Here is a 14,241-nt window from a genome sequence, read left to right as displayed (position 1 = left end):
AAGCACAATCTGTGTCAGTAGATTGCGTGAGCGATAACTAATGGCAAACTTCATCAGACTATCGAACGGCCTCTGCCTGGCTGAGTCTATTGCTGCCCTAGCTGCTACCCGAGCACGTGAAAACTGCATCATTACTGAACCACAGCGAGCTAAAGGCAAGATAAGCACGAGCATCTCGCCTTTACTGCGCGTACTTAGAGAAAAAAGTGAAAGCAGCACAAACAAAACTCGTTAGACTCCAAGTGCTATCGAGGTGCAAATCGAGTGACAATTATTATTGGTGCACGCGGACATACCGACAGACAACGCGTGCGGAACTTGCCACAGTGCAACCGGTGGTGCGCACGGTGACTTCATCGTGGCTCCAATGGGCGCTGAGACGACTAGAATTACCCGTTCCTGCACCATTACCGCCAACAATTATCTCCTTATCGAACGAGAGCGAAACGCCACACGGAGCGGAGTCCTTCAAAGTGTTGCCAATAGAATAGAATAGATCATTGTCGGCTTTGATCGCCTTTTAACTGTCCGCGATTAATATCATGAAATGGAGCTGCTCGCCGTCGCTCGATGTGAAATCTTCCAGTCCGAATAAAATGGTGACGTGACCAGGATGCAAGGGAAAATTTGCATTCACTCGATATGCTGCGTGTTTCTTATCGTGGCGGCTGATGCGATGCTTGCAAAACGCTCGTTCGTGTCGCGGCATACCCGGGTGTGAGAGAGTAATTAACAACTCGCGCAGTACACTCCGGTATTCAACAACTTCAGCAACCTTGCCTCAGCTAAGTAATTAATCTGTATTTATTAGCTGTGCGCAGCTACCCGACACTAAGCTTCCAGCACGGTAATGTTTCACCACACTTCATAACTACTTCCCACCGAGTCGGATAGCGGCTAAACAGTGATTCACGAACTCGTCAAGTATTCGAGACAGCTAAGAATCTATTTTTTTCTTCATGTTTTTGAATGAAAGTTTGAATTTTTGAACAGAACTTTGCACGGAGGTGTTGGCGATAAATTACAAACATTTGTTTACGCCGTGTGCTAACTTTTCCAAATAGAAACTGCAACACAGCCACTGTCATCCAAGAACGAGGAACAAAACCGCGGAAGCTACTCTCCCAAACAGTTCCGCCTAGGGTGCTACACTTTACGTTTTAAGTTTTTCGCGTGCATTTCCGCGTAGTATTATGCTCGTTGTTCCCTTAGCGGAAGAGGAAAATTTTACAAACCGACGACACAAAAACCATGCCGCTTTAAAATCCATAGTGAATTGGAGCGTCTCTAGAAGGGTTTTGTCTTTTCGGGAGCAACAATAAATCATCCTGCTGCACACCAACGTTCGGCTTGAACACGAAAACTGTGCCTTCCGTGTTGGAGGAGAGTTCCGTTCGAACTTTGTTACAAAATGCAGGCTCTGTCCCCCGAGGGCGGGATGCAACGTTCCCTGGTGCTCTACTTTGTGTGACAGTTTACAGACAACATACATGCTGAGGGATGGCGTGGTGTCGTCTTTGCGTGTGTGAGAGTGTACTTTCACTCCAAACTTTGCACTGCAACTCCCATCGTTGCATCGGCAAACACGCCGACGAGATAATGCCATCATTGTATTACTACTCCAGCTCGTCAGGGAACGCATTCATTTTACTTTGAATGACAGTTTACAACTTATCACCACCGGTCGGTGTGGTGGATGCGGTTTTGGCAGTGCGTTTGTGAGGTGTGTGTTGTTTGCAGTCTTAATTTATCTTTAAACCCACACAGAAACTTCAGCGTTGTCTGAAATCTCTCGTAGCGAATTCAGATAGAACGAGAGCGCCTGGAGAGGACGTAGAGCTAAAACTGTGAAGTTTTGAATGATGCTCTTACCAACCGCATGGCCATAATCCGGTTTACTTCACAGCTCCCCAAGATAATCAAATTGAACAACGAACCACTGGGCAATTTCCATCAATTTTGACGCAAACATTGGTGCGAACAATCAACGCCAATTTTATTCGAATTGACGTCCCAAAAAACTGTCACTGTTAAATGTCACTTATCCGTGTTAATGCCCAGCGGCTATTTCGATCCGTTTATTTATATCCGATTTACGCCCAGCTCCACTATCCGGTTCCAAAAATGTCAAGGACACACGCTGGACGAAAGAGGTTCGGAATAATAGAGTGCCAAGAATTGAGACGCCAGGGTTCGAATCGGATAGATACGATTATCTATTTTTTTATTTACCATCGATACGTAACCATGTCAACTGTTTGCCGAAGATGAAGATTGATATCATCCAGAGCTCTACACCCGGAGGCAGCTTTTAAGGATTGCAAGCAAACAAGCAAACAAAAAGTATTCGGATCATCCTTGGTTCCTCTTCTCAATGGACACTGGATCTGGAATCGTGCCAAACAAACGGAACCGTTAGTCTATTTGGTACAAATGGTCCGGATATGCTATTAATAAATCATTGCAATGTTCCTTCCAACCTTTCAGCCGGAAGAACACTTGAAAAAAGGGCCATGAAAAGGGTATTATAAAACATTGGTTTGTTTTCGTAATGGTGTCACATTGTAGTTCGATACGTATTGTTAGTATGTGGCATGATACCCATCACATCAAGTAATGGAAGTGGAAAAAGAGCAACATAATCATTATTATCTGTCAATAAATGTCCCATTTCACTGATGTATAATTTGTCAGCTTCGTAATATCCGCAGCTGGCAGCAAATATATCCTGGGCATTAAATTTGATCGGAGTTAAAGCATTGAACAATTTTTTGTTTTTCTATTAAAATCTGTAGAACTTCTAAGAATCTGTAGCTTAATATGTTAGCGTACGGAGTCGTTTGGAGTCGTTCAGAGTCGTTCGGATTCGTTCGGATTCGTTCGGAGTTGTCCGGAGTTGTCCGGAGACGTCCATAGTCGTAGTCGCTCGGAGCCCGGGTCGTACGGAGTCGGCCGGCGTCGGAGTCGTTTAGCGTCGATTGGAGTCGACCGGATTCGCAGTCGTTCGGGGTTAACTGGAGCTGTCCGGTGCAATGTGCTTGTGATCAGGCATTTCATTTCGTTGTGTTTTTTTTGTGTTTAACTTTGCGCGTGCTCTCAGTAAAGTCTTTGTTTGCGGGCGTCTCTGTTCCATTCCAAACAACTCTGGACGACTCCGGGCGACTACGGACTACTCCTGGCGACTCCGGATGCCTCCAGACCACTTCGGATGACTCTAGGCGACTTCGAATGACTCCGGACGACTCCGAGCGCTTCTGGATGATTTCAAACAGCTCTGGATACGGCTCCGGCCAATGCTGGGCGGACCTACATTCCCGAGTCGGTTCCGAAATTATCTGAGTCGGATGAGAGTCAACTACGGATTTTTGCCATCTTTACCCAACACTAGTATGCAGTATCAAAGAAAACTGGTTAAATAGTACTTTTAAACAGCATTTAAATATGTTTTGAATAAAACGAAACAAACGTCATCCCAAAAATATAAATTAATAAAGCACAAATTTTCATCATAGGATTGCTGATTCCTGTGTCGTAATTTGAATGAGAACTTTAGAATGGTAGAATGCTTCAAAAGTTCGATTATCGTTATATTCGATCGACCGAGAGATTAAACTGTTCAATTATATGATTCAAACCCTTTGTAAAAATATAAATAGGTATCTGGGTGCAAGCTCTGACTGACTTTGCCTATTAAAATGTATAAAAATAATTGTTTTTGAATTCCAGCTTTACAGAAAGTAAAGTTAAAATTTGCCAAATATTAATACAAAAGAAGATTAAGGAAGTTATAAGATAAAATAGGAATGCAATCATAAAATCAACCAAACCTACTTAAAGTAACATATTTGATACCAACAATGAGGAGGTAACAGATGAACAACACACAAATCACATGATGGTGATAGAAATGGAAAACTTCAATTTTCCGCTTCAGCAGCTCACTTTCAAATCTTTTCCCTTTGCCGCACAGCTTCAACCTGTAAATCCCTTCTTTCGAACAAAAAAAAACCGTTACCCCTTTGATGATTACAGCGGTCTATCGACCTGCTTCTTTATCCTCGTGCCCCCTAATAGCTAGCATAATTTATGCAGGTGTCTTCAACCACCAAGACACGCGGCTCATCTCTATCTTTATCCATTTTTTCCCCTACTCCAATGCTTAGAACTACAATTTTAACGCCCAGCGGTGGTCCATGGTACGATGTTGCAGCGATAAGCCTAGCCCGAATAAAAGCAACACGACATTAATCTACGGCAATAAACCTTTCGTTCTTTTCTGTTTTCCGATCGGTCACAACACACGCTGCGGATAAAGTTTAACCCAGGAGGTCGTACCGGTCATACACACCCAGAGAATCGTCGTGTTGAGCACATCGGCGCACGAGCTAAATGAGTTTTCTAGACGCGCCTCGTTTGTACATCCAGTTGACATGCGGACGCACCAATACACCGTTTCACGATTGATAATAAATAGAACACAATCCAATCGTAGGAGACAGCTGCACACAGCAACAATAAAGCGAAGAAGGTACAACAAAAAAACAAATGATACTTTTTCCGTCGCTCATGGAAATTGCGGAACGTCAACACGGCCAGCGCATCGGAGAGGCGGTACTGCACCTTTGATGTGAACTGTAACGCATAGCTGCATAAATAGGAAATAGGAAACTAGGCACAGCGAATAGAAGGAAAAGCGCACAATAACAACAACAAAAACAACAAAAACACATCCCCTCGATCAGACCCCGCTGCACTGGCGCGGAGATGGGAAAGTGTTGTTTCATTTCATGCTCGTTGCACAACGATTAGGCATTGAATGTAAAAGAAGCAATGCACGGAGACGGGGGCTCTAGCTGGAGCGAGCGGGATTGTGCTCTACTTTTTTGGCATTGATTCGCGCCCACTACCCACACCGCCCTCTTCAGGTGCATCGCCGATTTGTCGGTGCGATGCATTTCTATTGCTTTATTTTGCCACGCGGGTAAGCAAAGCCGCGGGTTCGGCACTGTCGGCACTTTTCCGTAAACAATTTTTTTACCTCATTGCCCATCGGTTCACACCATCGGTGTGGCGTTTCTGCTGCACCGTGTTAGTGGAGGACATAAATCGGGGGGAGAAAAAAATACAGTATCATGAAAATCGGTAGTACACGCACCAGGAATGGAGTTGAAAATTTCCACACAAATTTCACCACTCGGTAAAACAACATCGAGCAATGCATCGAGGTATTTCGTTTGGTGGGATGGCATTTCCAACAACAAAAAACCCGCCAGCGAGCCCACACTTGAGAGAAGGAAAATATTTTTCTTCTGTTTCAAAAGAAAAAAACACACAGCAACCTGACCTTTAGACTGACTTATACATCTACCTTTTGAAAAGGTCAGAGCATTAAAATCACAAGTTCATCGTAGCACAAAAAAAACCCACCGTCAAACGCAAACGTTGAAACGAAAAACAGTTATGAGTCACCGTTCAACGTGCTGCCCTCAGGAGCTAAACTAATGAGTGAGGGCGTGTGTTTATCCACGGCAGAAGCTCGACGCCTACACACGCATGGAATTATGGCGAAGGAAAACCATGGGGCTTAGCCCGTCGTCGCTAAATGCAATCAGGAGCAGATCTGATAATGTTATGTGTGTGTGTGTGTGTGTGTGTGTGTGTGTGTGTGTGTGTGGTCGTCGGTTACTGCACTGAGTAAGGACGGCGCCCGGCAGGACTGTAAATGTGGTAGGTGTTCCTAGCACAGTAGCAATCGGTTTTGTGAGGGAGACGCAAAAAATCGATATCCCTTCTCGTGGGGTTCAAGTTCATTGCCTCGTTCTGGGCAATAGATTAATGTTGTTCTTTACACCCGATTTGGAATTAATCATGCTGGGAAAGCATGTTCTCCCGTCCTTAACGCACAACAAAGAAAAGAGACAATATTACAGTGAGGATAATAATTGTATAACTTCGGGTATCTGGATTTACTATTTATATTTATCATAAATTGTTAAGTATACGAATTATATTACAGAATATAGTTATTTGATAAATTAAATAAATACCACACAACAATGAAAGACGACAAATTCCTGTGATCAGGACACAAGAAGCTTACAATTGTTTACAAGTATCTGCTTTGCTAGTATATCATGAAGATTAACATAAACATTAAAAATTCAAAGATTCATAAACAATTCAAAGATACGTTCTGCTTATCTAACGAATCCAAAAAGTTGAAGATTTCCACTTGCATAATAACTTGTTGTTATAGAATATTAATATCTTCTTTTCCAAACAGCTACGAAGTAAACTGTCTGACCATTTATCTGCAAATTGCTAGGAGAAGAGTCATAAACATATAAACAAAAGGACTTTTTTGGTAAACGCACGAAATCTTGTCTGAAAATTCATTCAGTCCCCATTCAGAATTCAACCCTCATTCCCAAAACTTGCGATTCATTGCAACTGTGTGAAAAATAAAACAACAACAGGATATACTTCGAGTGTTCTGCTGTTTTTTTTTTAAATATTTTTGGTTATTGTTGTTCCCTCCCTGTTTTTTTCCGTCATTAGTTGGCTCGGTTCTGGTTCGTTAAGTAGCATATGAACTCACGTGCCACCATTGGCAGTGTGCTGAAGTCATTTGTTAATGTACTTTATGAGACTAGAGTGCAGTTGGTGGTGAATTCATTTCCCTCGCTGCAAGCAACATCCAAACTCAGGGCAAATACAAACGCAATGCTACGCCCGAAAAAATGTCCTTTTTGAAGGGGTCCTGAGTGTAGCGGCACACTCGCAAGAGCGAGCCGTCTTTGATGATTCAACAGCAACAGACTTTTTTTTTTGGAAAATGTGAAACATATCGCTCAAATAGGCACACACAGAAAACTGCTTCAAACTCTTCTAAGCGAAACTTACCTTCACTACCGCAGTAGATCCGTTTGTGGTACGTGGCATTTCGATCAGAGACGCCCAAACACGTCCACCCAGCAACGTTATAAACTGCATCTATGCAGCAACAGCAACAACAAACCAGGACTCATCCAGGCATAACATTCAGTTAGGGTCATGTATGCGCGTTGGCATAGGGTAAATGTTAAACGTTTTTTTCCGAACAGTTGCTGAGTTTTATGTACGGCGCCAAGATGTGCGAGCCCGAGTGCTACTGAAATCAACCCCAACGGTAGAACGGTTGTGTACGCGACATCCACGCGGAAGACCTCGCACTACCGTCTCCCGGTAACAATTGAGACCCTGATGAAAATGTACTTCCACCAGTGGCGCATTGCCGTCGAGAAGGGATTTTCGGGTACGATTTTCTAATGAATATTGCAGGTCAGGTTCAACGCGCGTTTCCGCATCTTCCCCCTAATTTCCAGCAGTCTTCAACGCCTGTTCGCCTTTGTTCGAGATAAGTACACCGAAGTTGGACGTGCTGAATCATCAAGAATTTGACTTTTGGAGTCGGATCTAATGGCTTTTTTTTGCTCTCTCCGCCCTTTCTTTCGGAACATTGGAAACTCGAGTTCTAGAAGCAGTTCAGTGGTAGTGGCGTGTACATTATAATTATCAGATCACTGTGTGGTGGTGTGGGATTTGCAGTAAGCCTGGGCAAATTTATTCACCCTTCGTGGGTTCGTCCGCAACAAGACCGCATACTGCAAAACAGACATTGCCTCACGATATAACTAGCACACTCAGCGGTACATCGTTTAAACAGATGTGGAATCGATTTGCCGAATGATGCCTCCCCATTGAATATACATTACTAATACCGCCAGTAGCGCTGCGTTCAGGTCCATTCGTATCGAAGCAGAATAGACATTTCATTGGAGATGTTTAGCACGCGCGCACACACACACCCAGACGCACTTCTGACAGGCATGTCCGATCGATTCTGTTTCGTGTTTCTCGATTTGCATAGCATTGTAGATTAAATACCGTTCATGTGGAGAATAAATTGAAATTTCAATGGCACGAAACTACCCGTAAGCATTACACAACTGCGGGTGAAAGGAGGAGCTGCCATAGATATTCATTTCAGATACGGAGTACGATCGATACATCAAATTGATTTTATTATTATGCGAGTATCCCGACCGCTTACCTGACAGTAACAGAAGTTCTGATAATTGAAATTCAATTTCGTTTTAATGAATTATACCAGAGTCTACATCGTTACCAACAATACATAAAGCACACAGGCACACTTAAACTCCGTTCCAACATACAGGCTGGCGTTGTCTAGCCGTGGCTTATCAGCAGTTTAGCGCAATAATAAAAAAATAGCTTTAAAAGATAATTTCATTTCCAAAACCGCCATCAAGACGATAGGGCCCGCTAGACGCCCAGAGCTCTTTGAACTACACCGTCACAGAGATCCATACTGTGCGCGTGTTGCACTAGGCATTTTTCATCTCCAATGAAGTAACTCTGAAGCCGATCGCTTCTCGTTTGGGACCTCCAGTTCGGACATGAAATTCCCATTTGTGAGCCTGGGTGGGATGATGGTGATCTTTATTGGATCAAAGACCTCGCTTCTTAAGCTATCAGTCCCCACGCCCTCCGTTTGCAAACGAGGATTTTCAAATATTTAAATTTATCTTCATCGTGCTGGAGTCTAGGCACGTAAAGGCTTAAAACGAAGCCTCCCACACATACGGACAGGGGGACAGGAATAAATCACATTTAGTTGATCTATTATACCGTCTAACCCATCATCATCAGCAGCAACCGCGTCCAGTGGCCTGCCACTAAAAAATGATTATTCCAAAAACTAGACATCATTTTTAAAGCAGTTAGCAACCGTTTTGTGAAATTGTGTTCGTGGGTTCGCCCCGCCGCTGACCGCTAACTGGCGGTCGCAAAGACATAAACCTAATGGACCGAAATGGATGTAATGTCACACAGCCCGAACGGGTCTCTGCGTCCCTCGAACGCACGCGTACCCCGCAACAAAGCCCGCGATATGTTAATTACATTAAGCTCGAACATGCTCGTCTGCTGCACTTGAACCCATCGGGCCGTTTTTCGACCTCGCGTGTGGTTTACGCGTCGTGCTCCAGGGAGTAGGTTGCGGCCCCTGTATTATCCATTTAACAGTTGCACTCCACTAATTGCCCTGGGTTCCCGACACCTCATTATGCGGCCAGTATGCCTCCATCCATCCAAGCGCCAGACGTCGCCTAAACAGTGAAACCATATAAAACATGGATTAAAAACAGAGCGAGCGTTCAAGTGCGAGCCCAATTCAAATACGGCACCGCGAGATGAATAATAAAAGGCACACTCTGGTCGGTTCGTATCTTCGTCTAGCATCCCTTCAGAATCGGTTCTCAAAAGCGAAACCACCCGTAAAAGGTGCCCCAGAGGATAGCATCGAGTGCTGATCAATGTCATCTCCCTCCTTTACCATGCGTTGCCCTCCCTTCCATTGGGAAGAAAACTCGTTTTGCCTCACTGGACATCGCTGTGAAGATGTGAAGTTCGTAGGAAGTTCTTGGAGTTGTATTCAAGATATTCAAGCTCCGCTGCAGAGCATTCCCACCAGTTTCAATATCTGCAGACTATCGTTCTAGCAAGGGGTTTAAAGTAAACTGAGCCCTGGCCCTTTGGTAATGAACCTTACTATGTACAACACCAACATCGCTGGTCACGCATGGTCACCCACTCCACTCATGTGTAATCCAGCGAGTGTCCCTGTTTCACGAACACCGAAATGCCTACACAAATCCTGCACAAACAAACGGCAGCAACGAGTTTATGCTATGCTTCACTGCAGCACGCCACATTCGGACGCATGCTGATGGGGCGATTCGCCCAAACAGTGGGAGCAGCAGCATCTCTCCCGCTCGTCATCCAACTCCTCACACTTGCAACCTTCAATTCCGTACCGGACTCCGTGTTCTGCCAAGCACAAAATGCACAACCACTGCAGGCAAAAGTGCGAGAAGTGAGAGAGATTAAATTAAACCACTTCACTACAGAATCGGGTGGTAGGGGTATGTTAGCGACTTGCCAGCTGAAGATTCGGAACCTGAGTCGTCCGAACAGGGACGACACTTTGGGGCAACTTGCTTCGTTCTGTGTGGCGTGGTACTTCTCGCTTGATGGTAGGAGATTTCACAAGATTCAATTACTTAATTGGCGTATGGTGGAAGATGTTTTGCTGGTTTGATTTCCAACCAGTTCACTGGTTCACAGAGGCAATAAAAAGCAACTCTCTTGTACAAGTATCACAAAATTCACTTTCTGTTTATGCAACCAACCAACTGTCGAAGGGGATAGGTTTACAGTCTGCACATTGATAAACATTCACTCACCGAGATGAATGACTTAATTTTTGTTCCTCGTGTCTGGGAATCTCTGTTTAGATTGCTCCATTATGGCAAAACATATCCGCACCCGTCGTTAACGCGCCCACATCTCAATCTGCTATACAAAACTCTATGAAAAAAAAATGGCAAACGCAGACACTCCAACACAATTGATATCAATAAAAAGGCCCGACCGGCTGGCTAAAATTACGCGCTACAAGAAGGGTCTTCCAGCTCCAGCTACTGTGCGAAATACTTAACGTCTTCGGGATCGAGATTAATGTTGTTATGACGCGCTTACATAAAACACCCGCCACAAACTACCCTTTGTCGTTTTGCGTAATACCACGCGCAAAGACCCTTTTAAACCGCGCCCGAAACCACTTGCTAACAATCCCGCCTGAGATTTAGAGAGTGTTGTGTGCTGTAGAGAGGAACATCACCATCAACAACAACAACAAAAGGAAAAGGTTCTTTCTTGCTCGCACGCCTTTCGCAAAAGTCTGATGAAACTGTATCCGCAAACAAATTGTTGCAGCAAGTCGCGCGTGGTTCAAAACGAAATCCGAAACCACACAGCATTGTGAGTGTGTGGGGAGAGCTTGAAGGGGAAGGCAATAAGATGCAAGACAGAATGAAGCGCTCTGCTCAGATGAAGATGCTGCTCCGTGCTCTAAACCAGCTCAACCAAACACACTACCACTTTGGAAGTGGAGCAGAAATTTGCATTAATTTGCCACCGGACCTTACCGGATTCGAGTTACTTTCGGTTTCGGGACGTCGGCCGTCGGACGTTGAATGTCTCGGGTGTTTATTTGTTTCACAATTTGTTTCGAACCAATTTAGAGATCAACTCCCTGGCACTGATTTTCCAGCACCACCAACGACGTCGGCCAGAGCCGGATGTCGTAGGGGAACCTTTTAGTTGTGTGTTGGACTCGGCGAGCTCGGGACAACCTAAGAATCATCATATCGATCCCGGTCAATGTCCGAACAAGGGCGTCCACGCAAGTGTGAGTGGGTTGACCGTGTATTATTGGATGGTGTCAAAGTCAAAAACTCAAGGACCAACCGCCACCCCAAAATGCAGTGACACCGAAGAGTGCGATAATACTGCCGCACATTGGAGTAGAGCGTCAACAAGACGACGGCTTACGGCGATTCCTCCTCACTCTATCCGCTTCAAAATAGTCGGTTACTTTCCCGCGCTCGTCTGTTATTATTTAATCGAGTTGAATGTTCTTGATAAGATTCCGTACACGATGCCAAGACGGGTCGGCATGCGACGGTTCCATTTGCTGGCTGGTTGTAGGCTTTTCCGTGTGGGAGCGGCGGCATCCTAACTAATTTTCTTTGCCCTACCCTTATCTGGCACTTTCTCGGGAGGATGACGACGGCGCTTTTCTGGAGGTCGTTATCGGTGAGTTAACCGTATTTCCGATGTTCTCCCTCGGACGACATCCACGGGTAAGGCACGTACCGGTGCGGAACCTATACGTCTGCTGGAGCGGTAAGTGAGATAGTGAGGAAATTGAGCTGCCTAAACATACAATATGCTGTACGAGATCTGCCCTGATAACGCTAACAAGGCGTGGTCGGCGGACGAAGCTGCTATCTGCGGCGTACGACTGAATGTTATCTCTGGCTCTTAGCTGTGCATCGTATCCGTGGGTGCAAGTGTACAATTTAACGTTAACGCAAGTTTCTGTTCGGTGCTGTTGGTGGCTGGGAAAAGCTCAGGTTAATTTATGATCAATTCTGGGGAGGATAGCTGTCGATGTGCAGCTTTTTAATCGAATTATAAGCCACAAAATTAAATAACTCCTGTGAGATTGTAATCAAAAATACGATGATTGGATTTTTACCTGCTTGAAGATTTATAGCATGCCTCATGCAGATCATGGCATCTTCGCACTGTCGTGGACTTGGTATGTATGAGCACAAAACTGAATCGTTATGTTCACTCCAGTTGACTTTGTCAACGACAAGCATAGCTAATATTTATGTGTATGTATGTGTATGTTTTTTTCTAGCTAAGAGATAACATGTCGTGGTGTTGCATTCTAGCTAGAACCAACTTCAAGATTCCTTACAGCTTAAACAAATATAAATACGTTTGTTTACACATTGTTGATATCTCTATCAGATAAAGGTTATGGAAGCTTTTGCACGACTACAGCTAGGCAACCTGAGCATGATCCAAAGAAACCAAGAAATTCGTGACGAGTTCCTCTACAGGCAAAGCTATCCCGCTTTCTTGCCATCCAGAATTCCATACAGCTACATCATCCACTTTCAGCGTCATCAGTTTGTGGGGGAAAATCGTGACACACGATAAATGTATCAACTTCCACACCATGATTAACCCGTTGTAAAGCTGTCTCTTCCCCTTGGAACCATGGACGCATTTGCTGTGTTCTCGTTCATCGGTGTTTTAAATCTTCATTCCCGCAATCTTCTTCTAATCGCGATGACGAACGCCCACAATAAACACAAAGCCACTAGAAAGCGCCAAAGAAAGAACCAACTGGTGGTTTGAAACGGTACAAGAACCGCGAAAGAAACCACGTAACAAGTACAAATACACACACACACAGACAGACACACATACGCACCCGGCAATTGCTTCATTAATAAAACAAACCTCGCCCATTCAGCAGCGAACGTGCGCGAAACGGCTTAGCGCCCGTAGCCTGCCCCTTTCTTTATTCCGAACCAGGTCGAGTGTCTTGTGGTTCTGTTATGGTGGTTAAATAATGAGACCGCTACTCGCGACACAGCCAGAACGCGAAAAGAATGGGGGAGAGTGTGGTAGGCTCGGCCCTGTGATGAAATAATTACGTATAATTTCTCATCTAAAACACTCTATCAAAGGCCCCTCCAAACATAGAAAAAACGTCCCCGGTGTAACTGAGAGCGCAAAACAGGCAGAGAATCTTGGTCGCGGTGCTTTGGTTTGCGACAACTCACCGCTGCTTTATGAGCTCATTTTGTCTCTTAATGTAATAAACAGTCCGAAAAGAGCTTACAAGAATGGGAAGAGTTCCTAGGCCGGCACGGTTAAGCGCAGTGCCAGGAGTGCACGTGTGTCTAGACGCGTGGAGCACTTCGCCGTCAGCAGTTGGCAACATTAATTTTCACTAATTTTCCCAAGTGGCCCTTGAAGTCGCCCAGAAGCGGTATACTGTACATCAGAAGGCATTTAAAATTAAATGAAGAATACAGCCAAAGGAAACAAAATTCTTCTCTTTGTTCCGCTGACGTATCTGGTGCAATGAAAGCAACAACAAAACCGATTCAAAAATGAAAAAAAATATGGGCTGGGAGGTAAGATCGTGTACGAGATTTTACATACTACATGCTTTGAGTAAGCTCTTCCGAATCGTGAGCATTTACAAAAGAAAAGAAAAAACGCTCACCCAGCAAAGAACGTGTACAGTAAACGAGATTCTTTTTATTCTCACCCCCAACGCTCGCAACCCTCGGGAGGGAGCCGAGCAGACGAGTGAACAAATAAAAGTACAAAAAAGCACCCCCACAAGATATGCAGGAAGGATGCAATTGAAGAGGAATGTGCAACAAGAAACATTCGTATGCAGGAAGCGTATAGAAGAAGAATTGTACCATCGTTCCACGTTGGGTATATGTATATACAAATGCATTCAAATATGCGAGGAAAGATATTCAGAGACGCTGTTGATGCTTGTCGCTGATTGCTGTTGAGTGGAAAAATATACTTAGCTAATTATGCAATTTTCATTCACACATGCTACTTCAGGTTAAATGTAAAAGCATAACACAATTCTGCAGCCTTTAACCGGAAAACAAGAGGTAAAACAATGAAGCAGGAAAGTTAGTATTCAAGTTATTCTAACCAGGCTAACCATTCCCAACGGTTCCCAGTGTACATTATTCATCTAACTTGATAACTTGTGATCCG

The 14,241-nt window shown here is 44.4% G+C and overlaps 1 protein-coding gene across 4 annotated transcripts in view; it reads right to left on the bottom strand.

The window, feature by feature from the left end:
- The window catches only part of LOC1278273 (IQ motif and SEC7 domain-containing protein 1), a 175,613-nt gene that overhangs the window by 119,884 nt on the left and 41,488 nt on the right, over positions 1-14,241 (bottom strand). The window lies entirely within an intron of this gene.

The sequence above is a fragment of the Anopheles gambiae genome, chromosome 3 (genome assembly GCF_943734735.2).
Source record: "Anopheles gambiae chromosome 3, idAnoGambNW_F1_1, whole genome shotgun sequence".
Taxonomy (NCBI): domain Eukaryota; kingdom Metazoa; phylum Arthropoda; class Insecta; order Diptera; family Culicidae; genus Anopheles; species Anopheles gambiae.
The sequence above is the reverse complement of the archived record's forward strand: the minus strand, read 5'-3'. Positions and strand labels throughout refer to the sequence as shown.